The sequence below is a fragment of the Plectropomus leopardus genome, chromosome 18, assembly GCF_008729295.1.
Source record: "Plectropomus leopardus isolate mb chromosome 18, YSFRI_Pleo_2.0, whole genome shotgun sequence".
In the NCBI taxonomy this organism is placed as follows: domain Eukaryota; kingdom Metazoa; phylum Chordata; class Actinopteri; order Perciformes; family Serranidae; genus Plectropomus; species Plectropomus leopardus.
The window spans coordinates 14,567,277-14,594,787 of NC_056480.1; the positions used below are offsets into that span (position 1 = coordinate 14,567,277).

Consider the following 27,511-nt stretch of genomic DNA (forward strand, 5'->3'; position numbering starts at 1 on the left):
ATAAACAGTTTGGTTTAATTTACAGTAAAAAAATCATATTTGAAAAGAACATCTCATGTTTTTGTGTAAAAAACTTAATCTGTAAAGTAACTTAAACTGATAAACTGATGCAATATTATCCTCTGAGATGTAGTGGAGTAAAAATATCAATTAGCATGAAAAGAAAATACTTAACTAAAATAGAAGTACCTGAAATTCACACTTAAGTATACTACTGTAGTAAAAATACTAAGTTACATCCCACCACCGTCTGCTATTAACATGTTTTTTATTCAGGGGAGGGGGTAAATGTACATGTTCTAAATCTTGAGGGGGGCATTTCCCCCGGTCCCCCCCAAAATCTCCGCCTATATAAAAGGACAGTATGTGTGTTGTTGGGTGTGTGTGCCCGTGCATACTGTGTGTGTCTTCCTCAGCCCATGCAAAGCATTATGCTCAGAAACAAGAAAACATTTAACACAAGCTGAAAGAAAACAAAACAAACAAAAAAAATCAGTAATGGAGGTCACGGGTGGGTAACATCCACGCACTTATAATTAAACACAAAATCACAAAATGGATTTGCTGTGTCTACTTGTGTGTCTGCTTGCGCCTGTGCATGAACATTTGGCTAAAGATATTTCTAACAGTGCAATTTACCGGTCCAGCGAGACATTTCCATTTCAACTGAAGGGTTTTGTTATTCAGAGACTCTGGCGTGTGTGTGTGTGTGTGTGTGTGTGTGTGTGTGTGTGTGTGTGTGTGCAAATGCAAGGCAGTGAGCGAACAAGAGATTTAAAGAGAGAGCTTCAAACTGCAGTGAAATGAGTCAGAAGGGGGGATTAGCGAGGGGTTATAAGCCTGTTGTAGGAGTTAGGGCCTTTTTAGCTGAAGATCAGACAGAAGGCAGCACTACAGCCAAATCAGACGCTGTGTTCTTCCCACACTCTGCTTCTCCTTATCATTGTTGCAGCACAATGACTGCTGCACATGCCCTTGGTTATAGTGCCAGACTCTCAACGCAGAGAGGAAAAATATGTGCTTTAATTGTTGAGCAGCAACACGCGTGCAAATTTAGAAAAAAAAATTAAACATGGGAGTCAGACAGTGATTACTGCGTACACATGGACAAAACTCACGCAGTGACAATCTCAAAGTGAAAGGTATAATTTTCACAACACAAAGCACAAATCAAAAGAACAAAACCCTGTGGACCGTGTCTGTGTGTTGTATGTACACATGAATGACACTCTGTCACAATCATTAACCCAGCAGAGACGTGTCTAGCACATAATTGACAGGGTAAATGACACTGTTGTCAGTGTTTATTCATGTTTAAAGCCCTGCATAGAATATCTATGAGGAGCACATAATGAATCTGTCTTGTTCCCCCATTAGCTAGCACAAGTAAGATCCAGTTGGTTGCGTCTACTACACAAACACGTGCACACGCACCCTTTCATGCATGCGTTCCCACGTGAAAACATGCATAAATGAAAACTCACACCTCCTGTTTGTAAATGAGCGATGCGAGCGTGACAGATGAGAGCAGAGCGCATTATAGCCCTCTCTGGCCAAACACTGTGCATGTCTTCAGGTCTGGAGCTGAATGACTTAAATACCCACTGTGGGATTGGCCTTTTCCCTCCAATTAGGCTTAGTTATTTTAGACATCTGCCAAAAACAGCAGCAGCCCAGCACATATTTCACACTGTATAAGAGCTTGCCTGGTTGCCAAGATGATTTGCTTGCCCGAGTGTCTGGGTTTATGGTGGTTATAAAGAATTAAAGTCAGCTAAAAGAGTCAGGGCCTCGTCACAAAGCGGACACTTAGATTTGTTCAGACACTCAATTATGAATTTCATCCTAGATTCTAATCTACAGCAATTTTATTTCTCTGTGATTACAAGATGGTCAGTTGTGAGGACGCATTTATCACATTGTCACCCGTCACTTAAATGGAGGGCAGTTTAAAGATGTTTGCCTTAACCTTCTGAAACGGATAAGGCCACAACTTGGGAAGGGTTATAATCATTGCTGTGCAAAGGACAGGAACATGACGATGCATTTTCCATTGAAATGGCTGTGCATATGATGGAGCATAATGCCGGGAAGCAGATAGGGATGGTGATAAGAGATCATTCCACGTAAACAGCGAATGCACAGACGCAGACAGCTATCCTGAAACAGACCAGCACAGACAAGTGCACACACACACACACACACACACACACACACACACACACACACACACACACTTTTAAAGAGTGTATAGAGATGAGATTTGGCAGTTAGCCAGTGGAAGATATTACAGCCATAATTCATTACTCGCTGGCCGGGGCTGAACTCGGATTTTACTGGCAGGAATGAATAGTAAAAATAAAAAAAAAGAAATTGTGACTTTCATATAGCAAAGAGGCACCAGTAAAACGATGGGGGTATATATTGGAAAGAAGTAAAATGATACGATGGTGTGATGGAGAAGCTACAGTAAAAAAAATCATACAGAAATAATGAGAAATTGATTGGAAACTAGGCGACAGTCTGCAAACAGCAGCATGATAGAAAAGGAATAGGAAAATCAAGAATAAAATGTTTGAAAAGTTGGACTTATAGCTTGAATAAAAACAGAAAATTGAGACTGATAACTGCTGTCAAACTTGTCAAAAAACATTCTGGAAATGATCACCTCTTCATCTTTGTTCAAGTACTGGGTCAGTGCACTTTAAAGGAGCTCAGGATAAGATTTTAAGACTTGTTTTTTTCAAGTTCTTTTCATTAGGAAGATTAATCCCACTATTAGCTAACAATGCAGAGCGTCTCCTTGAAACACACACACACATACACGCGCGCACGCACACACACACACACACACACACATACACAAGCACATATACCCAAATACCAAAACATTTGGGCTCTTGAGTAATGCATAGTAAAAGCTCACAGACCTACACATGGTTGGGCTATGGGTTGACTGCTGTGCGCCTTGATTATCCAGAGCCAATTTTTTTCTTTTACACTTCAGCCTTTAATAAAAAGGATTATGCTTGCAATGAACACTGTTTATGTCAAAAAATGAACTAATTCCTCCTGATAGGCTCAGGATAACAACTACAAATGCAAATAGCATATTTTGCAACTGTAATTCATACCTACTCTACGCTATTTCCTTATCAACTGGGCTGATGGGCACCATATAGCAGGGCCACAATCACCTATGTTTAATCCTTCTGTGGCCAAAGGGGGTGTGTGGACACACCAAAACTGATATTTGTACCACTCTAATCCATGCTCTTTTCTGCTAGAAAGTAGGACATTTTGACATGGGGATCTATGGGGATTTACTTTGTCTTGGAGTAAAGTCTCATGTGGAAATTTGATGAACTGCAGTTTTTTGGCACTCTCACATTGGCTTCATTTCCAGCCTCAGAGGTTGCTGCTTGGTCAAAGCATTATCAGTATATTGGGAGGGACATTTTGACTATATATAACAATAATAATAATAATAATAATCATAATAATAATAATCATAAATAATGTTAATAATAATAATAATAATAATTGCATTTATAGAGTGCTTTTTATGGTACTCAAAGACACTATCACAAAAGACCATAAAACGGAGTACACAAAAAATACACACTAAGGTACCCACAACTATAAAATACGCACAACATTATTCATATTTGAATACTATGTTTTTGCTAAACATTTCTTGACAGACAATGGTCATCATTAGAGAGTGGCCATATAAATTGGCATTTATCATTTCAGGGGGGCATTATCCTGATGAACTGGATCTTAAGCATACAAGCATGCCAAGAGGATCCCAAAAAGGGGTGTCATTCAGTGACAACGGACAACAAGGAAGGAAAGGAAAGGACAACAATTTTGATCATAACCATAACTGACATTTATGAATAATTATGTAGAGGGAATGAGAGCAACAATCTGTGGCAGCAAATGAAGGCTACAAATCTGTTTAATGTGTGCTCATTTTAAACTGCTTATGAGTGAGTGTCAATCAAAATTCTGACCGAGTAAAGGGGATGTGTTTGTCAGCCTATCAGAGCTCAGCCTGATTGGGTTCATGCTTCAGTCGTGTCATTAGTTGCCTTAGAGGACCCTCAGATGAATATAAGTCGGCGCTGGAAATGAGACGACGAGGATGAGTGCCAACAAAGATAAAAACCGTAGAATGGATGAGTGGGATCGAAAAAAAAAGAAATCTCTTTCAGCACCACGCCTCCAGAATTGGAGTGCATTTAAGGGCTTCTCATAAATACGTGATGATTGAATCCACAAAGCCAGCACTGAGTCACTAGGCAAAATAAAAAATGTAGAGTTAGGGAACACAAGGGGGGTGGGAGAGGTTTCGTGACAGAGCTGGAGGAGGAAACGGGGAGAGAAACTGACAGACATTAGCATGGTCATTTGGACAAAGGCTTTCGTGAGCAGCTGAATGGTTAATTCATTCAGTGATTCCCAACCTTTTCTGTCTGTCATACTCCACAGTCCTATCAGATAAGTTCAAGTAACCCTTCATTTATCCCACCTGGCATGTAAATCCCATATATGTTCTTATATATGGATGAACTGAATGTTATTGCTGTATAAGAGTTTATTTCATACTAATCGATTATCATTGTGTTTGATTTGCTTAAGTTTCCACTTGAAATGGCGAAAGTAATGTCGGATGAGCCAACTATTTCTGCTGTTTAGCCGTTAGTTTTGGCCAAAGGTGGCACAAAGTTACTTCCATGAGTATAGTCTTTGCACTCAATCTTTGGCATAATTTTTTTTAAAGTGGAACTCAGTAACGTGATATCAGTTCTTTATAGTTCTCTCTGAAAACTTGAATGAATGAATGCTGTAAAATTGGCTCAACCAAAGCCAATCTGGGGAATTAAGTGTTAAAGGTCACATATTATGCAAAAGCCACTTTTTTAAGCTTTTCAAATGAATGCCGAATTTTTAAGCTTTTCAAATGAATGCTGCACCTACTGCTATAGTTGACCTTTCTTGAACATGAGCCAATTTAAAGGCAGCAATAGTAAAGACAAGCATGACACTGATTTGCAACACGGTTGGAAATCAGCAAAAGCCACCAGACAAAAAGAAAAAAAAGGGTATTCTATTGAGTGGGTGTTTGTAGATTTTGGAATCCACCATCCACATTGGCAGCTGGACAAAAAAAAGTGAATTTCCAGCCCTGATTTGTTATCCTATCTGTGCATATATTTTTAATCAAATGTTAATTTTTGTTTTTCAGTTGAGTGAATTAGTTGAGCTTTCCATATCCTGTCATCTGCAGAAGTAGCCCACCAGCTCCCCTGGAAGGGAAACACTGATCTAATTAATGTGTGCAGAAATTTGTTTTTACAGCCATCACATGGAAGTGGAAAAAGTTTGAAGGCAGAGAGAGACAGAGAGAAAGGCAAAAAAAAACCCAATAAAAAAAAAAAACAGTATGTGTGTTTACAGGCTCACGAGAGAGTTTCAAAGCCACACACACAGGATTTTCAAAGACAGCCAGCTCGTAACCATAGCAGCAGGTCTGCAAAATGAAAATACAAAACATGAAAATATATTTTACGCCAGGTAGGACAAAAAAAAGAAAACAAACCTCTAATGTAAGCAAGCCTCAGAGAGGGAACACAGCCCTTAAGTGAGTGTACGGCGCAGAATGAGATCTAGGAGGGGACTGACACGGATAAGAGTGATAGGAATGGACAGCTATACACAGAGGTACGCGTGTGAAGACAGTGCGAGTATGAGGAGAGGCTTTAGATGTTGATAAAAGAGCAAAAGCGAAGGCAGCACACATCACCACATAAGCTCCCACCGTGTTGGCCTGCTGGCTGAGTCATGAATAAATGGCTGGGTTGAGTGTGTGTGTACGTGTGTTTGCTCAGTCTACTGTGATGGGAGCTGCTGCACTAATGAAATACCGTGGCTCCTCACATTTTCCCTAAACTAACAGGACCTGAGCGAGCACAAAGGCATCAAAACACAGCCCAAGAAAGTAGGCTGCAAGACTACAAAACAAAGACGTCTGAACACAGATGCAACAGACTGACCTCCTCTGGTCACAAAAAAAACCCAACAGAGTCATTCTCTGTAGCTCAGACTCTGCATCCAGATAATAAACGTTCCTCTACACTGCGAGAGGAAGATATTATCATTGAGGGGATTGAAGAAAGGCTCATTGAACAAAAAAAAAAGATTAAGCTCTCATAAGAGATGCAAATAAATTTTGCACAGTACAGCTTCAAGTGTGGGAGAGGAAATAATGGAAACCAAAATGACAACACAAATAGGGAAGAACAGAGAGGCGAGAATAGACACTTGTGAGAAATATGGGCATCTGACAAACTGGTGGAGGCAAACATTGGAAAATGGCTGATATGCAGCTGATTGTTTGTGGGTGTCGCAAGACGTCTCAATCTGTTCCCTTACTGGCCCCATGAGGTGTTAATGGGGGACGTGAAGGGGAGGCAAGATGGAGGAGTTACATCACATCACGAGTGAGTCCAGAAAGCTTCGACTAAACACGCAACACTGATGGATCTGTTAACACCTTATAGTGGTGCAGCATGGTAAAGCTCTCTCACTGATCTTACTGCCCCCGATAATCTATCTATCTCGCACAGACAAGACAGAACCGGTGGATGTATCGCCTTCCAATCATCCCATCATGGCTAACCGCAGTCAGAAACAGGGAAAAAGGGAAGAAAAAGTGTGAGGAAGAGAAATAGGTATCGATTTGATCAGATATAATGTACCACCGTGAGCAGGTTTGGCTGTGCTCAGCAGCTTAACACCCTGAAATAGAATGTGAGAGGGAGACAGTCGGTGTGGGCGGAGTGTTTATGAGGCAAAATGGGGAATGAAGAGGGGCAGCAGCATTCCTAGCTGCAGCAAAGATGATGCAGAAAAGACAGATATTAATGTAAATGGGAAATCTTTTAGAAATGTGCTTGTGTATGCAGGGGAATATAACTAAGGATATTTGCTCGAGCAGTGTTCTGCTACTTAATACTTCTACATCGTAACATTTCAGATGGAAATATAATGCTCTTTTCTCCACTACATTTGTCATGAGGATTTTTACATTAAAAACATCTAAATTCAAACGCTAAATTTAATGTGTACACAGTATATTAAAATTATCTCAATTTTTCCACAAACTACATCCTTTAAATTCTGCTTACACAGTAATGCACTGGTTATAGTAATCAAGTGACACAATGGGCAGCTGTGGCTTAGGAGAGAACGCAGGTTGTCCACTAATAAGGAGGTTGGCACTCAATCCCCGGCTTCTCCAGTCAACATGTCAAAGTTATCACTTGGCAAAATACTGAGCCCCAAATTGCTCCCAATTGCTGTTCCATCGGTGTGAGTGCATGTGAGTGTTAAAAAACTGAGCAGCAGGTGTTCTTCTTTAGATGTCCCATTCAAGAGAATGAGAAGGACGAGGTCAAAGTGACCTTGATCTTTGACCTCTGACCACCTAAATCTAAATACATCACCCATGAGTCCAAGTGGACGTTTTGGCAAATTTGAAGAAATTCTCTCAAGGCGGTCTTGAGATACAGCATTTACATGAATGGTATATACGGATGTATAAATGCGCATCTCTCATAAATGTTTACAATCTCTCTACCTAATATAGTCGTTCTGGTACTAAGCCAAACTTGTGATTTGGAGATACAGTTTTATTTCTTATCATAATTCCCATTGGTTATGATAACATTGTCCTGACTGAGTATATGCGGAAATTTTGAAATAATGTTACATCAATGTCTCGGGAGGTAAGGAACACGAGGAGTCAAACAGGTTGTAAACAAGCCAACAATTTATCCATTAAATACATCGCCTCAGTTTACTCCTCTTAGTAATGTTAAAATCTATCTGACTGCTCACGTTTCTCGCCTCATCTGATTTTCCTCTAAGCTTGGTCCCCTATTTCTTTGATTTCATCAATTAACTTCGTGAGTACACTCTTATTATTACCAGTAGGAATAATGGAACAAAACTATTCATTATTATCCTTTAATTAAAGTAAAGGATGTGATAGGCCTTGAGTGTGTGCATGTCTGCTTCTATGTGTGAGTGTGTGTGTGTGTGTGTGTGTGTGTTAGAGCTGTCTCCCTCTAGCAATATGACAGCTATATGACTGGCTGTAATTGCCTGCTCCACTCAGCCCAGTGAGGGGTTAATAAAGCCAGTAGCCTCTCCTTCCTGCCGCCACCTTCTCCTGTCCAGCTCTGACAGTGGCTCTCACTCCAGACAGCCTTCCACACGTACAGTACACCCACACACATGCTGATAAATTTAATCCTGTAACTGTGTGAAGCAGTGTAGATATGGGATACAGACAAGAAGAGAGGCAGAGAGAGTCCTATCACTTCGCTGCCAGACGCTTGCACGCTCATGTATAGGCAAATCCACACACTCAAGCACACACACATGTGCTTATATGCAGTTGCACAATGATGCATGTGATCATCACTACACTCTCATTCGCTCAATAGGTATTTACAGCAGTTTAACCTTGCCTTAAGGGAGAACAAAGACCAAATATTGAGTACAGGGCCAGTGCAGTGTAGTCAGCTGTATATGTCTGCAGCATTAGCAGGGTGTGTCTGTCCACTTCATTCCATCTTTGCACCATCAGGAACATCCTAGGCTTAATGCATTACAGGTAAATCTTCCATTAGCAGGTCCTTAATAGGCATTCATGCTTCTTATATTTGCCATATCATAAATACCCTAAAAAGCTTTAATGGCACCGCTAAGCATTGGAATGACATTGGAAATAAATTTAGCAGAAGCAAGAGTCCCATAAGCTACACTCTCAAGCTTAAGCTCTGTAGGATTTAAATCACATCTATATCAGGGTTTAACACACCATCAGCTACTATCATTTACTGATAATCATACCACCCATGAATGAATTACTGAACAGGACTACGGGGCACAGGCTCAAGAGCCCAAAGTGCCAAGGGGCCTTCACCATCACAATGTCACTCACATTACCAACCGGGAAGAGCCTCAAAATTACCATAAAGTAGGTATGCAGGATAATATCTGCACCTCATCAGTATCGGCAGATATTGGCTTTAAAATAATATACAACCGGCAAACATGCTGATTTCTGCCGATTGTATATTATTTATATGTATATATATATATATATATATATATATATATATATATATATATATATGTGTGTGTGTGTGTATATATATATATATATATATATATATATATATATATATATATATATATATATATATATATATATATATATATTACTTATCTATTTATTTTTTTTAAAATTTATTTATTTATTTTTTTGACAAAGTGAACATGTATAAAACATCAGCCCTAAGAACAATGAATTAATATTATAAGTACTAAAATGCATTGTTTTTCATGTATCATCTGCTGGTGGGCCATCACAATAAGAGTTTAAATAATATGATGTTAATTCCACTACAGAAGAGGCTTGATGATCACTAAAATTAGGTGGGGAAAAAGTGTATATGTCAGTATCAGGTATCAGCCAAATGATTTTTTATATATTATATACCCAATATCATGCAACTCTACCACAAAGAGACACAAAATGACCACAGAGAGATGCAAAGGAACAGCAAAATAACTACAGTTACAAGAAAAACAACCACAGAGACACGCAAAGAGCCACAAAAAGATGAAAAACAACTCAAGAAAGATGCACAACAATGACACAAAAGAGGGAAAACCACCAGAAAGTTTGTGTGTATAGATGGTGGGGCCTTTTACATATCTGTACCCAGGGCTCCATTTTCTCAAAATCCAGCCATGATACTGGCCATCAAATCTGTCAAGAAAGTATAACTGGGATGCCTGATGATATTATCACTCTGGACAATATATACTGGACTGTGTGATTTCAATCAAGATGTAAAATAAGCATTTCAGAAAAGGTGAGATATTTGATGACCCTCCATCTTCAACATTCCCAACAGAAGAACACTTTTGCAAGCAAATAACCCCGCTTTCCTAATTATAGAGAGCCTGGCTGCATTGCGAATGGTATTTGTAATTTGTTTTACAAGACGTGCAAGTTTAACAAAGCATCATTTAGTAAATGAGATCAGATCCAACGGGGGACATTCATAACAACGGGCATTTTAACAAGATACTTTGATGTTTAACACGCTGGTTTGAGAGCGAGTTCTGCTCTACTTCCGAAAGGATACGTGCATGCAGAAACTGTGTCCATTAAAAGACCCGCGAGCCGCGTTCCCAAGCGATTGCAAGAGATTGGCAGCATCTAATTACATTCTGTGGCGGTCTGCTCCTTGAAGGTGCTAGGGTGCTACTGCACCAAGAGCACTGTTCTGATTCTCTCGAGTCTCTAGCATGCTAGATTTAGGATCACCAACTAAATTGGGTCCGGGAGAAAGGTGCTGATGGTGTGTCGAGAGGAGATTGGGCGGCTATGATACTGGAACCGCAAGGGGAATTAAAATGCTGTCAGGCTGCAAGCAATAAAACCTATCAAAGCATCACCAGGGATTTTCTTCTTCACCAGAGCACATATAGAAAGAGTCATATGGTACTAATGGCTGATTTTAATGTTCATGTGAAGTGACCACCTGCAAGTATACTGAAAAGCTCCTTATGTATCGAAGAGATTATGTTTGAGATTATGCTGGTAAATCTGTGTAAATTAAAACATCTCACTGTCACGTTTAACCCTTTGAAAGCTGAAAAAAAAATCTTTCAAATCATGTGGAGAAGGCAATGAGCAACTTAACAAAATATGGACCAAAAATAGGTAAGAAATTAATACAAAATTACAAGAAAATAACCTTAATCACCTTTAAAGAAAGCAGAGAAAGAAAAGTAGATCACAAACAAGAAAGCGATCAAGAAATGCTGAAAATTCAAAAATATATTCATGTATAATTTCTTTTTTGTAACATAAATGTAAATATCATTATGAAAACTATTTTATATAAGATGTCTAAAATAATACAAAGAGATTTTTTGTCACCTTTTTTTAAACTAATTTCTTTCAGTTTGAGTGACATATTTTGCCTTTTTCTCCATGTTTCTTTGAAGAACTCAAACCAATATGCTCATGTTTCATAAAGTTAAATAGCTTGTGAAAGGCCTCTAAACACAGCATGAGAAAACCAATTAAAGGGTTAAAGTGGATAATACATTTAATATGAGATGGCCAAGGACTTGAATTTGATGGATCCATCCTGTTTGCTCTGAATTTTTGGTGCATTTACATTTCTACCCTGTCCTTTTAAGATCACAGTCATCACATTCACTTCATTTTCAAAATCAGTGCCTCTGCGAGTTCCAGCCAGCAAGGAAAATAGCATAGCAACAGGGAGCCCCTCTGGAGAAAAGTATTCTTGGATAAGCGCATCTGCTGAGCTGTAATTGTAATAGGACAAGATTTCATGTTTCCCAGTGTGTCACACCGCATGTATATCTGTGTCCCAGCCAAGTGGGAAGCATGGCGTGCAACTATCCACAAAGTGCAAGGCCCAGGAGAAAAGTTCTACTTCAACAGAGAAATAATCAAAAAGAAGCAGGGAACATGCATACAATTATGTTCCTGTGGAGTCCAGCTCCCACTGTGAAGATACTATCTGTGCGGTACGTAAAGCCTGAGTTTAAAATAAACACGCTTAACATCAGTGAGAAGATTTGATGTTAGATCAGACGAGTGGCGGCAACTGCTGTGATACGCACTAGACAGTGAAATGTATGTGTGCACATCAAAAATTATCATAAGAATAAGTAAGGTTTGCACAGTGGATAGCCACTGAGAATCTCACACAAGCAACAAAAGGAAAATCTCAAAGTAAAACCTGTGAAAAAAAGGATTAGGCACAGTTTGGATATAAAATGAAAAAAAAAAAGAATGTATGTATTACTGATTAAATTATAGCTATTTGATAAGAGAACTATTACCGTGAGCCTAGTTTCCGGGTGGGGTTTAGATAAAAAAAAAAAGGTATTCCAATCCTCCACATGCATGGAAGCCTTTTACTTCTAATTGTGCCATCTGCTGTTTAAGAAGATGTTTTATTATCCTGTATCGAGAGCTTCACTGGAGATAATGCATTAAAAAGATCAAGGCTGGGACAATCACCCTGCACTTTTTTTTTTTAATTCCCAGAATAGCTAACTCTTTGGACATATTAGGTTTCTGCAAGACCCCGAGGCAACTCATTACAATTTGAGCAGAAGAATGCCGACTGATTAACAACTCAAATTGCACTGTGCAGCCGTGTCAGTTTCCAGTGAGCACTAGCGTAATTTGGCTGAGCAGTATGTCATGTACCTTTAGCTTTACACTTGGCCAACAAACAATTCAATTTGGTCTTTTTTTATAACCTCTATTTACTGCAAACCAAACCACCTCCATGTCAGCAGAGCACACTCATGGGAGTGGTTTTAGCACGGACCAGATATGATGAAACAAATCAGAGCTCCAACTATCATGTTTGGTGCTCTTATTGTCCACAAACCATGACCAACAAGTGGGGATGTTATCATGACTTAGGTTTATCTGTTTGACTGCTTCATGAGAATATAGCATGCTTTAATGTGTCACAGAAATCATGCCTCTAGCTCAACACTGTATGAGATAAACACAGATATATCCACCTACATACCTACACATTTGATATATAAAAATGCACTATAATTTACTATATGTAAATATGTAATTTAATTTAAACATAAAATTATGATAATGATAAATATAGTTTCTGGACATTTTTCCCTAGCATTTAAACAAAATAATTTTGGAACAATTTGTGGAAAATGTCTTTTTTCCCATGTTTTTAAAAGAAATCAAGCCAAATTGCTCAGGGTTCAGAGGGTTAATTTAGCTTTAGTTTTGCCAAAATTAAAGACCTCTGCTAGTTAAATTGTTTTATTTGAGGGAGGTCAAATGCTAAGGTTATAAATATTGAGGGGAACATGTAGACATGGAGGAAGCTGAGCTGGCAGCTGGCAGCTAGCAGCTAATGGTGTTAACAGAATAAACAGTGCCACATGCACTAACATGCATGAGAGGCCAGACTGTGCACCACAACAAAAAACAGAGAAGCTCAGATTACAACGCAAATATAGGGAATGTAACTTAATTCTCTAGTCAGGACGCCATTACTCCATCATATCTTTAAATGACAACTTGTTTGCTGCTTTATTTATGTTCTGATAGTCGTATACTGCTCGTTTAGGTGTATTACGCTGGCCTCTGTCAGCTCAAATTCAGGGTTTCTATGTCCACACATGTACTACAGTGTGTGACCTTCTCTGCCACGATTATACGCACACAGCATGTAGACAGTGCAGATTAACCATATTAATGAGGAGCACACACTGTGGCCATTGTGGCAAAACCTTCACACAGAACATGTGCAAGCCGGGTATGACTTCACAGGGACCAAGTGGCCTCTCACACTAAGTTTAATTACATCGCTGGCCTCTGCCACACTCTCATTTCATCTACCTGTCTAATTGCTGTGATGGCGGCTGGAGGGCCGCATGATGACACAGCCTCCGGTCAAGATGTTTGGTGGGGAGACAGTAAATTACACCAGGCATCTGTGAAGGGACCACAGTGCGGCTCCAAAAGACCTGCATTTCTCTGTGGCGCTCCATGGAAATCAGAGTCACATTATTAACTGCAGTAACTCATTTCTAGACGTTTTAAGCTGCATGGCTTAACCCGATTTGTTTGTTGTTTGCAACCTTATTGTTTTCCAAGACTGTACATATGCTCAGTTTCCCTTGAGATGGTAAATTATTTACACTGGAGTCTCATAGGATTTTATGAATAATGGCTACTTGGCTACATGGGGGTGCTTTAATTTAAGTTTTTCTTCCTAAGAGTTTTAAAGACCAGGCCTTTCACGACCATTTTAGTGAAACTCAGTGAGCACATTTTCAGGAGTTGGACATTGGGCCTATTATGAGTAAGGGAGATATTGTTATTAAATGGACACCAAAGCAAATCAAATTTGCCCGAAACGGACGCCATAACACCTGAAAAATAAATTCTCCATAAAATTCTATTAAATACAGCACACATAATCCCATGCTTTGTGAGCAGAGTGGAATACCAGCAGTTCTTCCCTACTCAAAACATTCTGTATTCACTCTCTTCCCAGCTGCTGTTGGTTTTATATTTGCTGCTCCACACTTGCTCTCCACTCATGCTGGGCGAAAACCTGCTCCAGTCCTGCTCCATAGCAAATAGGATGAATGCCGCCCCTCAGTTGCATTATGCAGCACAAAGTGGAACTTAAAAGTGGCGTAAAAGCACACAAAGTATGTGAAGATGCTAATAGAAGCACACAGGTCCAGATTTGCTGCGTGTGGCAAAAACTGACACAAAGATGTGTCAGCTCAGGGTGAAAATGTTTTAACTGGAGCACATTTTTCGCAGTTACCCCGAGCTGTGGAGACGTTTGCGACTCCAGTTGACGAATGTACAGAGACAGCAACAAAAAGATGACAGTCCAAAGGGAAATAAGAGAAAACAACTTGAGCTCTTTGTAAGTTCTGTAATCAGTCCGTCTGAACTGTCACCCACTCAGACACACTCCACAAATACACTCACTTTGTGGTTTTTAAAGCAAACATCTGTAGTGCCATGTAGGGACGCATACACTTGATGTTCGTGGCCAAAGAGACACTGACTGCAAATGCACAAGAGCAATCAAATGCACTTAGACCGAGCAAGAGAGAAAACCAACACCGCAACTTTCAAAAAAGTCTTCTCCACACAAAATCACACTGCTCCACTCACTGCCACTCTGCAACACTTACATACCCTGCGAGGTCTGGGCCCCTATATGAGTAGAAAGTTGGAGTTCTGGTGAAGTAGTATTACATATACTTTTGTATTATTTTGCTCCCCATGTCCACTCAGAAGAAGTACAATTTGACTAGCTTTACAGGAGCCAGCCAGGTTTTGACAAGGAGAAGAACTGCGGGATGAAAAAAACAAGACAAAACAAAACAAATGGTTCTGCTACACTAATTTGAATCCTTTTTAAAAACTGTTGTGAGTCCATAAGTGTTACAGGAGTGCAGTGGTAAACTGGGGGAGTGTGCATTGTTTTTCCTTACTGACCTTCTACTTTAAGTCTCCTTTGCTTCCTAAATGAGCCTGTTTAACAGTATCAAGAATGACTTCATTAATATATGCAGACTTTTATCCGCTGTGGAGAGCCACATTTGCATGCAACTTTCTCAGTGCAGTCTACAGCTATTACAGAAGAATGTCTCTCTCACTCCTTTACTTCCTCTCTCTCAAAAGAAATCAGAATGTGGACACTGAAGAATGCAAATTGTCTTCAGAGTGAAAACAAATGCACAGACTTCCATAGAGATACAAAGCCAATTGCAATTCACTGGAATTACACTTTAAAAGATTAAATGTGACATAAAAAAATCTCGATTGATTCATCTCCAACTTGAGATTTTAATCATGTACAGCAAAAACGACGCACAGCATTCACTACTGGGATGCGGTAAATCATCTGCATGGCAACCCTCCACTGTCAAATGTACACACCTGCCACACTGAGATTCTACCCAGCATGCCTCTGGGCTGGAATTCCACCTGTCCACTCTGCTTCCTCAAAAACACACACCGCAGCTCTGACAAGCCAATGGACCTGGGGAGGTTCTCCACAGTCTCTGTCTCTCTCTGTCTCCCTGTCTCCCGGTCTCTTGGTCTCTCACTCTCTCTCACACTCACCCACCACACACACACACACACACACACTCTCAAGCATGAAGAATCACACATGCGTAAACGTACATATATAGCACAAACTCACACAGAACTAATGAAACATGAAAACTGGCAGTACATGAAAATCGCAGCGTGTGTTATCCTCTAAATGCCTGGTGGATTTTTTTTTTGTCTCAACCTTTATTCAAACAGGCAGGCAGAGCACATCCCAACTACACACTTTATGTACAGAAACAGCCTTGGGAGTAGTAGAAGCCCTTATTAAAGGTGATATCTCCCTATGCCTCAATCATAGATGTTGTCTTTCTTCCACTGAGGACATGTGTGACAATGTTAGGGGTCCCTTTAAGTATTTAACCCAGCAAAATATTCGACAAGATAAAGAGTGCTGAAAAATCAGGACCTTCCATGACTGTAATTGACCAAGAGGTAGGAGGCATTAAAGGAACATGAAGTGTGGAATATTCCTAAATTTGACACATTATTTACACACTAACAATTGCAGTGACACAAATGCACAATGCTGACCAAAAAATGAGTGAAAACACCATTGCAATGCTTTGTTTACCTCCTCTGAATGTTGCTGCTGTATAATACATTTATCTTTTTCAAACTAAAAGCCTGCAGTAGGGTCCACTTTTGTGATTTCCCACTAAAAGCACTTGGATGCACAAGAATCGGTATTTACTAAGCATGCACTCCCAACAGTGGACAACGCGCACATGCACACATCAGATCCCATTAGATCACACCACAAAGGAGTCCGGGCTCCTTCCATCTGCTCCGACAGAGCACAGCATTCCACTTGTTGGCCTGAAAACACGAAGCGTCCTCCTCTATAAGGAGCCGTAATAGAGGCCGATGGGTGTCACAGCAGGGCACTCCACTGATGACGAGGCCAATGCGCTAAGGCAGATGCGTCCGCGCCCTCTGAACGCCGAGTTAAGCAGTGGAACTAGTCGGCCTGCTTGTGCGTGAGCTGCAAAGGGTAGCAACTATATGTGTATATCTGTGGAGTGCAGACATCTTCCATTACATAACCGGAGTCAGTAAAAATAGAGAAGAAGGTGTTTTTGGAGTGTGTGCATGGTAATGTTCAGGCAAAGGCAAGAATATAGAGACAAACAAGAGCAATGCCAGGAGAGAGGCATAGAGATGAGACAGAGATGAAAAGGTAAGTCCAGTAAGTTGCTGTGAAGCAACCAAAGAAAAAGCAATAATGAAATCGCGTAGCAAAGGCGAACCTCGCGGGTCCGCCCATACTGCACTAAAAAGCAGCGGCTTTAGATGCTCTGAATCAATACAATCTGCCAGCTCTTGCTCTTTCGTCTTCCCCAAGGGCCACACATTATGAAAAACATTACATAAAAGGCAAATATTACTGCCGGGATGCAGTCAGTCACCAAACAGAAGCACACAAACACTCACGCCAAGTAACAACATCAAATTGCTCAGTCATTACTCAGCAAAAACTCCTTGTTCATCTTTGCACAAAGAGAGTTATTAACACAAAAACTCATTGAATTAACTGTTCACGGTGCTTGTATTGAGGCAGTTTCTTATCCCTAGTGCGATCAATATTAATCAGAGATGTGAATTATCCCAGCAATTCAAGGCTATTCATTTGTGTTGTTTTCTCTCCCCCATTATTCTCCTGCAACCTATCTATTCCCAAGGAGAAGCATCCTTTCAATTTTCTCCACAAAATCAGGTGTGCACCACCATGAGAGACAAACCAGGTAAATGTTTGCACATTTTGCAAATCCCCTTTAACCCTGTAAAGCCCACCAAAATTAAAACATCATTTTCAACTATGCTAAAAAAAAAAATTGGAAAGGTTCATACAACATGCAATATTTTCTTCAGGCTCATCTCTTTGTTTTTATTGGAGCTGATTGGTAAAGATTCACATGTATAAAATGTCTGAAATATTTTTTTCTGTGATAACTAAAATGTCAAAAACATGTGGATATTTAGCTATTGTGGATTACATTTACAGAACTTTATTTTCAGCTTGTTATGTCTATGTCTACCTCATATTAAAGCACTATGCAGTGCACTGGTGCTGCTCATAAAGAATCCCTAAGTGCAGCCCCTTCTAACCACAAGTTGGATACTGTTGAACAGGACAGTCGGGTACTAGTAACTGTCATAAATAGCACGTTGGGTGTTAAAGGAAAAATAAAATGGGCTTTGATAGCCCTGTTGCCATCGCCCTCTCAGAGTCTGGGATAATTAATTGTAGATAGTGAGTCTATACAGTCGGAGTTTTTGTTTCCTGTTGCCTTAGCCTCGCACGAGCCCAGCCATGCTTATAGAGCGCCCAAAAACAAAATGGCACTGACTGCAAATATTGACACAGTCACCCAGGGCCGCGCCAAATGAATGTTGCCCTAGTGACAGAGGCATCTGTGACTCCAAATGGAGCATGGCAGAGCGAACAGAGTGGGAGGGCAAAATATATGATGCTGAGGAGAGAAGAGGAGGAAAGTACATATTTGTCCTCAGAAAATAGTTCACCTTTTACTTTGATCCCTTTTACTTCTAGATTTTCCTCTCTACTTAGAAACTTCAGCATGTTGGTGTATTCATCTCTCTGAACCCCAAAAATCCTCATATTTCAGGATAATTTGTTTTTTCTGCTTCCTTGGCCCTCTGCCCCTTGCTAAGCGGTGGGCTTGGCTGGTGAAAATCTTAAGCCTCTTTGTCAGTGCATGCTACTGGATCAGGCTCTCCTACAGGCTCTGATGGAAGAAGATAGGAACACCCATCTTAAAATAATGCATCAACCTGGGGCTCACCAGTGTGTATCTGCTGTCTGACAATTTAAAACAAACATAAATGGCCTAGATCAAAAATAAAAAAAGTCATAAGGCTAATACCTTAATAGGAAAACAGTGTGATGGATGAATGGCTGTATAACAGATGAAAGAGAGATCGTAGGAGGAGTAAAGAGCAGAGAGCTTGTTAGGGGAAGGCCAGTGAAGGGAAGGAAGTGTGTTTGTGTGTATAAGGGGGTGTCAGAGGAACAATGGCCCAGCCAGGGTGCAGTGATCCAGGCAAGACCAAGCTGTCGCCTGGCCCCTGCTCCATATGCACTATTTATACAGCATGCATGCGTGCCCACACACACACACACACGTGCCACTATCACTTTGCATACTGTATTTCCTCCCTCCCGCGGTGTGTGTGTGTGTTAATGTACGGTATTGCACATTCACCCATCACAGTTGCTTGAGTGAAAGTGAGACATAGGTGAAAGAGAGGTTTGTGTGTACAGCATGTGTCTGTGTGTGTGTGTGTGTGTGTGTGTGTGTAAGAGAGAGAGAGAGACAGAGAGAGAGAGAGAGAGATTTAGCGTTGCCAACATTAGTGGATGACATGTGGGCGGATATTGAAGATGTTATTAGTATCACATTTACAGGCCTTATAAAACTGCCACGGAACTGGCTGGTTTTCATACATCTTCAGCTGATATGTGTCACACTGTCATTTGCGTTGCATTTCCAGCAGCTGCTCAGATGATCATTCAATGATAGCGCAGTCATTATGTGCAGTCTCATTTCTCTGTCCCATTTAACCTTCCTGCTGTGTGCCGGTCAAAATTGACCAATTTCATAACTTAATTCTATAATAAATGATTTTTTTAATCTAACTGCCATGGGGTTTCCTTCACACCCAGTATTCAAGGACGTAATCGTTTTTGATATGTTAAATAAAGTCCAGACTCCACTTAAAAATGTGGTTTTTGTCGTGTTTACGTCCCATAAAATGTCTGACCTTGACTATACTGGCTTGTATCTGTGTAAAGTTTGTCACTAGATAGGTGTTTTCACATTCCTCTATTGAAGGGGTCGATGTCTGAGCATGTCACTAAAATCTGAGATTCAAACGTACACTGGGAAAGCTCAGTTAGGTGCGTCAATGGCTGTCTGATATGGGAAATACGTATCATCAGGGGAAAGAGACATTGCCAGCAAACATGGTAAAGTGTGCAATTTCAGATGTAAGTAGAACACACTATAACACTGATGCAGATATTATTTTATGTTTATTAACCCATTAACTCTGTGTTAGCCAGTGAAAGTTTGCCTACAAGTTACGCTAACAAAAAATAAATAAATCGATAAAATAAAAATTGCAAACTAAACGCACCATTCTGATGTGTCTGCTAGTCACCAGTTTTTAAAGAGTCTGGGTCTTACTGAGGCAAAAACATGTATGGCTGAATCTCTCCGATGTTCCCTCCAACACTAGCGTTAGCCACTTTGATGCGCAATGCTATTTCAACAGTCAGCCCAGTGCTAGTAGCAGCGTGCCCGGACTGGAAAAAATGGAAAGAGAAGGTGAAAGCAAAAGCTACGCAAGCAGTGGTGGGCGGGCCACGAGGCCATATTCACAATTTGTCAATGAGTATGTTTACATGCACAAATAGTCTGGTTTTTGCCTTTATTCTGAAAAAGACGATATTCCTACTGAGCGGTTTACATGTCTAATAAAAATAAATATTCCACTAACACTCTTGTTCACATGAAACCAGGCATATTCTAATAAACGTGCCTTAATATGTAATTTATCACGTCAAAATATGAAGAACACCTGGAGCCACTTGTCATTTTGCTTCTTTGCATCAAAACAGGATAATATTCACAGTTTCCTACCGGTGGTGGACTAGTTTCACATTCTTTTTGGTTTGTATGTAATGTGATGTTGTAATGTATATAATTGTTTGTTATAGTGTATGGTTTTTGTGTTGGAGCCCAGCAAGATTTGCTGAGGCGTGGGTGTTAGCTAATGGGGATCCTAATAAACTAAACTAAATTAAACTTGAAATGGTTGGCTGTGCAATATTTGTGCATATCCAAAACGCTGCTGATATTCAAGTCTTTTATAAAGTTTAAAAGCAGGTGCATTTTTTCTTACGAGCAGAAATGTGGGATTTTATTTTGTATGCATGTCTACCCCACAGCCTTGCAAACAAGTTGATTTGTGTACAACGTATCCATGACAACGTACAGACCTGCCTGTAGCCAGAGGAGAGGATGTGTCGCAAACTGCGGACTTGGAAAATAACCTGATTTGCAATGTTTCAATGGAATATGTTGTTTATACAATCTGTATCAAAGTCAGAATATTGTCATGTTTGGAATAATAGGGGAACATTGGTCTGCATGTAACCATAGCCAGTGAGGGAGAAAGCGCAGATCTGCTCCCAGGCCCTTTTCAGAGTTATTCTTTAATGTCTTGTTTTTTAAACAATGTTTAAAAAATCTTTTAAAAAATCATAAGAGTATTTTTTTTACAAACTCTAAAACATGTCTGGAGGGTGACTTTAAATTTTAAACAAGGAGTTTTCACAACCAGTTAGAGTCGTGCATCGATTCTTGCAACAGTCAGATATTCCACTTCTCCCCTCATGACTCCCAAAATTTGCAATTCTTTACGCCTGAGCAAACAAAACCTTGTATTCTCCCACAACATCACACCTTGCTACACTGATCAGCACCTGTTATGTAGCTTTACGCAACATGTAAGGCTTCTTCATCCTACCAACATGCCATCTTTAACATCTCATGACATCTTTCTGTTTTTGCCACAATCAGCACGCATCTGACTCGAACTGTGAGTAAGGCCCTTGATCTCATTGAGAAAATCTGTCCCAGAGCCTCAAGAAGCTCTCTGTGAGGTGGCTCTTGCTAAAGAGCCAGAGAGACCTCAGGAGATGTCTGCGGACACTGGCCTCGGCCAGATTGGCAAGGAACACACAAACCCAGAGCGGCGGGTTTTGCTTCTCGAACAACTCCAGCCGAAACAAAACACAAACAATGAGATGGCAGATCTGCACCCTCGGAGATTTGAAAACAAGCATCATGGGCCACAAAGGCAGTATGTTCTTTTGCAAGATACATGCTATGACTACTACACACTCCAAATCATGAACTCTCACACACACTTGTAGCATTTAAACTGAGCTTCATATTCAACAAACTACATGATGTTTGTTTGTCCCTGTAATCATTTACAGATTCAGTAAAGTTCATATGTGTGCTCTCTTTTTTTCAATAAATCACTTGGGTCAGTTTTTTATCAGAAACACAATACATGTATCCTGGATGTCAATATGATGAAAATAATTAACTTAGAAACAGTCTTCATAAGAAGCCTACGTTGTTTAAAGGGGAACGTCCCCGAATTGAGAATTCCAATATGTTATTTCTTTGGTCTGGCAAAGATCAATCAAAATCCGTGACCATGACCTACTCTCTCTCTCTGAAAGTCAGAAACCGGAGAAGTAAGTCTCAAACTTGCAATGTCATCAAGTACAAAGTTGGTTGTCTTTTATTGTAGTGTTCTCAGTTAAGAAACAGAAAATGTACTCATATACTCAAAACATTCCCCTGGCTGCTCTCAGTTACATCTACAACATATTTTTCAATTACTTGTCTACAAAGCAGCTCCGGGCTTTATACTTGGTAACATCACAGATTTATTTACCACTCAACTTTTTGGATTTGGGAGAGAATTTTTCAAGCTTAGTAATATTTTTGGACTGTGTTAGACCATCTGAATTACTTCCCCTTTAAAGTTTATCAGAGGGCAAAAGAAGAGGGAGGGCAGAAAAAGAAGAACAAGGAGAAGGAGAAGGAGAAGAAGAAAGGCAGCTTTAGTTACTATCGGCTGATAATGTGGTGTTATAATATATTTGTTGTCTGTGGCCATGTATGTTAAAGTTTAGATTTTAAGTGCTAATTGTGATGAAATTTAGCACAACTGCCTAATCATCAAAATGTCAATAAAAAATGTGAATCTTTGTAAATATTTGAATGTTGTTTTTTTTTTCATTGTTTATTGTTTTTGATTGCCTTTTTTAAATGTGTTTATTTTGTGTCTTATTAATGACTATTTTTTTTCCTTGTTCTTTTCTCTTTAATTACTTGCACCACAGGGTAGAGGGTGGTTGTGGAATTTGTGTGCATAGTTGTATAATTAACTTTCATCTGTCTATGCCTGTAAAACTAAATAAAACACCAAAAAAAAAAAGTTAGTATATGCTTGTCAAGTCAGTAAAAGCCACATAAAAATGCTTTAAAACTCACTTACCCCTCCTGATATACAGCCATATACTATACAGTTTATTTGATTTGAGTTTTTTGTCTCAAAAAAATCTGCTGCTGACCCAAATTTAATTCTATCTGTGGTGCTCACACTACTGAAAAATCTTTTTTTTTTTAAACTGAAAACCTTGAAAAATAGTCCACCTTACTGTGGATAACCCGCAAAGCACACTGTTTACAGTAACCCAAATTCTGCTTCTTTAAAAATATGGTGCAATCAATTTTTTAAAAGTAATTTTACCAAGACCGCTGTCCAGGGTGCTGAACCTGGGCCTGCTGTAAGCGCTTCCCCTGACATTCACACCAGTGGTCAGGTAACCCACTGGTGAAGGGTGGGTTGCTCTGAGTGATGAGCCTTGTTGTTTACCTCACCTACCTGCTGACTATATACTGTATTAGCCTTTCAGATCTTGGTAGCTGTGCTTTGGAGACACAAGCACCAAGCTGCCTCCTCAGCAGTCAACCTCACAAACTGAGTTATTCAGTTTGTTTGGTTGCCCACCCATTTGCCCACCAGCATATTTTCTGGTTTCACATTGACTTAGGAAAAGGTTTTATTTAATGAATACGTGTGATGTGTTTTCTGCACTTGGGTCCATTTTAAAAAAGTAGGTTTTTTTTTAATGCAGAAAGCCTCCAAAGCTAAATTCTTGAAATCTGGTCAAATAATCCAAAAAACAACAAGTAGTGGTTCATGGGATGGATTTTTTTTTTTTGTAAAACTGAATGAAAAATCCTTGGGTGCACTTTATATTTATAATATAAATTAATCAAATTGAGCCCAAATCAGATCTAAGTTTCCTCATTATAACCAACAGCAGAAAATCTTCAGAACTGTATCTGAAAGCCAGATTTGAAAAAAGATCACACTAGTGCAGCCTTGAGACCTGATGTTCTCTGAGCTCATTAGCCACCGTCTCACATGTTTTCAGAATGAACATAATACAAATCCTTTGAATGGATACCATAAGCAGGCTTCAAACTTTAGCTTGCTAATGATACTATATTTGACTCAGAGACTTTGCCACTGCTTTACTGAACCGATTCCCCCGACCGGCCTTTTGTCCTCTATACAGCAGGGTTAAAAAGGAGCCTTCTCTCACATCCAGCTCATCAGCCATCACCCGTAGGTTGCTCATCTCTGCTAAAAGGGGACACGGCCCTGCCAGCTCCATTAGTTCCGACAGCAGCCCCGAGAAATAAAACAAACGAGGTTATTCACTGCATTTAAAAAAAGAAGAGGCGGTGTGATGGTTATTCACTGCTTACATCCAGGTTGGAGGCAATAGAGAGAGGTCTAAACAATGAAAAATGAGTATTACTTTAATAGTGCTCTGCGGTCATGATGTATAACTTTCTTACGGTTTTATTTCTTCAAAATCCATTACATGATCACTGGACTTCCTTTCCAAGATATAAGTAATGTTCCAGGCTAAATCTGACCTGATAATCCAAATCCTAATTGGTGCCAAGAACCAAAAGAGACAGTCACTGCTCATGAATCAGTGTCCCTGTTAAATACCCTACACCAGTTCACCCACAGGCTGCTGCTGCTGCTGCTGCTGCAGCAGAGTCAGGCTCGACTCAGTGGCGGAATAAGTAGAAAATTGTAGGAAATTGTTCAACATGCCACAGATGGCTACTTGGGGAATAAAAATAATCGAGGTCGCTGCTGCCATGCGTGTTACGCTCCATTATTTAACGGGGTTTGATGGTAGCGATGGGAGTTTGTTTTGAGGTGCGTGCGGAGGGAGCGCACACACTGCATGCTCAACAGATGGATAGAAAAGAGAGAGATAGAGAGAGACAGAGAGAGAGAGAGAGAGCAAGAGAGAGAGGATGCTCAGAGGCTCCTTTGCACTCCCGTTGCCGCGTCCCGGTTGTCATTCCCGTTCAGCGTCACCCGAGCCACCTGCTCTACCGGGGGAGTGAGGGGGAGAGACAAGGCCAGCGTCTGGGGTGCCGTTCTCTCAGACTCGATAAAATCCCCCCACATACTTATCATTGTGGTGAAAATAACAAGGAGTAGACTGAGAGGAGAAACAAGAAGCGGCACTGCGGCAGACGCAGTCAGAGGCGCCCCGCAAATAAATCGGACCTCAGTGCGTGATCAGGTAGCTTTCAAAGGGCTTTCTGTTGCGTGGGTGAGATGCCAGCACGAATGGAAGTCAAGCAAGCAATCCCCCCCACCCCCACCCCCACCCTCGCCCCGCTCTTTCAATCCCCAGTGCACGCTCACTGGCGTCTTTGGTACATCCTGGCTCTTTAGCATTCAACGGGAGAAGGCACCCACTCACCCAGGCGCACAGTGCGCACAGGCGGGAAGAAACATCGGCATCAGCCCCTCTAAGCCGACGCTATACGCGAAGCAGGCCATCCTCCACGCCAAGAATCATCTGCAGCCATTTGGGGCACTGTAAAAGAAGCTCCAGTGCGGATAGAGGAGCTCTGATTTAGAAATGTTGGTCTAAACTCAAAATGGCATCGTGGAAAACCCCCATAAGAGGAGAGAGAACACCATCATCGTGTGTGTGTGCGTGCGTGTGAGGACGTGAGTATGTGAATGCGCTGAGAGAGAGGCGAGCCAGTATGGAAGGTGAAAATAAAAGTGTCTGTGCAGGCTGTGTGCGCACAGTGTACTGTGTGTGCGTGAGTGAGTGTGTGTGGGTGTGTATGTGTGTGTGTGTGTTTCTTTTGGCCACTGCGCAAAGTTACAGGTCTGCCAGCGGCTTTAGAGGCAATCATACAGCTCTCTGTGTTTCCCACTGAGGGACTGAGCATTCAGGGGGGCTTCTGCTGTCCACCTGTGCTCAACTAATGGGCTGTAATTCAAACTGCTGAGATGTATTTGGGGATTTTTTTCTGTGACCGGTACTTCCGTTCAGGTTCACAGATCACACATCCGTGAAAGATGGACATACTTGGGTCTTGTGAAACAGCGAAAATGGCGAAAACGAGTTTCTCTTTCAATCTATGCGTCATTAAAACTACACTTCTACACTGTGATCCTTGCACAAGGATGTCAAGAATCAAATAAATAAATAAGCCGACAGACTGCAAAGCAGTCTGGCGCAAAGAAACAGTTGAACGTTTTGTTTCTTTTTCTCACAGGGATGTTGAGTTTAATAGATAAGATACGGTACCTGATCGCTGTCAGCAGTAGTTATTTGATGCGACGGCTATTCCCCGATCGGTTCCGTGGATACAAATTAAGTTTCCCATCCATGGCACGTCTCAGATGGAGAGGGGAGACTATCATTCATTCACCCTCGCTGCTGCGCGGATTCTTCTCCCCACAAATGTTCTTTGCGAGGCATCCCACTTCTCCGAAACGGACCAAAAAATAAAATAAGTGAAAAAAATAAATAAATAAATGAAAATAAGGAAGGATCGCTGAGGACATTAAATCATAAAGTAGCCATAGATCAAACGAAAGAACGGAACAGAAAGACGCAAAAAAGGCAATGGGAAAAAAAAAATAAAAAGAAGAGGCAACGTCGCTTTTGTAGATGTCCAGTTTTGTTAAAAAAAACAATGATAAATCCACGTCATATAATCTCCATGGTTTTGCGCATATCGACACGCTGTATATTCCAATGCAATGAGAGGACGCGCTCACAGGCAGCAGCGCCGCAGCAGCAGGGACTGAGTGGGATAACGGCTTTTTTTTCTACTGATGCCCGGTACTCCAAGTCCAAGGAAGCTCTTCATCTGAAGCAGATATTGAAACAGAGACAACGAGGGAGGGGGAAAGGGAAAAATGTATATATATATAAAAAATCTTACTCCGTTTACTGCCCCTATTCTCTCCTCTTTCCCGTCAGAGGGTGAAATGTGTCTGTGGCTCTCGCCTGCTCTGGCATTTGGGATAGGTATCCACAGGCAGCAGCTCACAGTCGGGCATCTGGCTCCCCTGCAGTCGCTTCACAAGCGGAGGACAGAGATGCGCGCCCTCGCTGCCCTCCGCCGGGGATCCGTCAAGCGCGTTCACAACGGAACCCTACTCCCCTCCCGCTCTTCCTACCCCCACTACCATCGCCCGTGGTGACGTCAGCACGCGCAGTTTCCAAATACAGCTAGTGACACATGCAAAGATGAGTTGAAATTCGCACACTTATTCCACGCATTTTAACATCTCAACATCCCGCTTGTTTGCATTCAGTCCATAATAACCACACTACTACTGCAGTATTTCCCTGCTCATAGGAATAATGACGAGTACAAAACTTAGATCCAGACCTAACTCACATATTAGCACCCCATCTACACATCTTTACAGGGCCGTGCAGAGACCATTAGAGGGGCAGGGGCTGATAGTTAAAAAGGGGCACCTGACACCAATACACTGGTAACTTTTGACATAACCTGTTGGATTATTGTAGCTCGTATTCAAACAGAATGTAAGATGGAGTCTTACAACAAACCATGGATATATATAAAGATGGACGACGAGCCCCCACTTACCCCCGCTCTGCTTAAGTGAGGTTATATATCCTGGATGTGGGCATTGTCATCTTCCCATGATGAGAGCCAGAATCTATGCAGTAGTGATATCTGTAGTGGGGGAGTTCCTGCAAAAAACATCGGTCTGACTAATCGCGAGAAGCCCCACTGA

At 40.8% G+C, this 27,511-nt stretch overlaps 1 protein-coding gene across 1 annotated transcript in view; it reads right to left on the reverse strand.

Moving 5' to 3' along the window:
- Positions 1-26,069, reverse strand: part of adgrb2 (adhesion G protein-coupled receptor B2) — a 243,880-nt gene extending 217,811 nt beyond the window's left edge. Inside the window, exon 1 of the mRNA XM_042506819.1 lies at positions 26,040-26,069. The gene's annotated coding sequence lies outside the window, so the exon portion shown is untranslated. The remainder of the gene's footprint in view (positions 1-26,039) is intronic.
- Between the last annotated feature and the right edge of the window lie 1,442 nt (positions 26,070-27,511).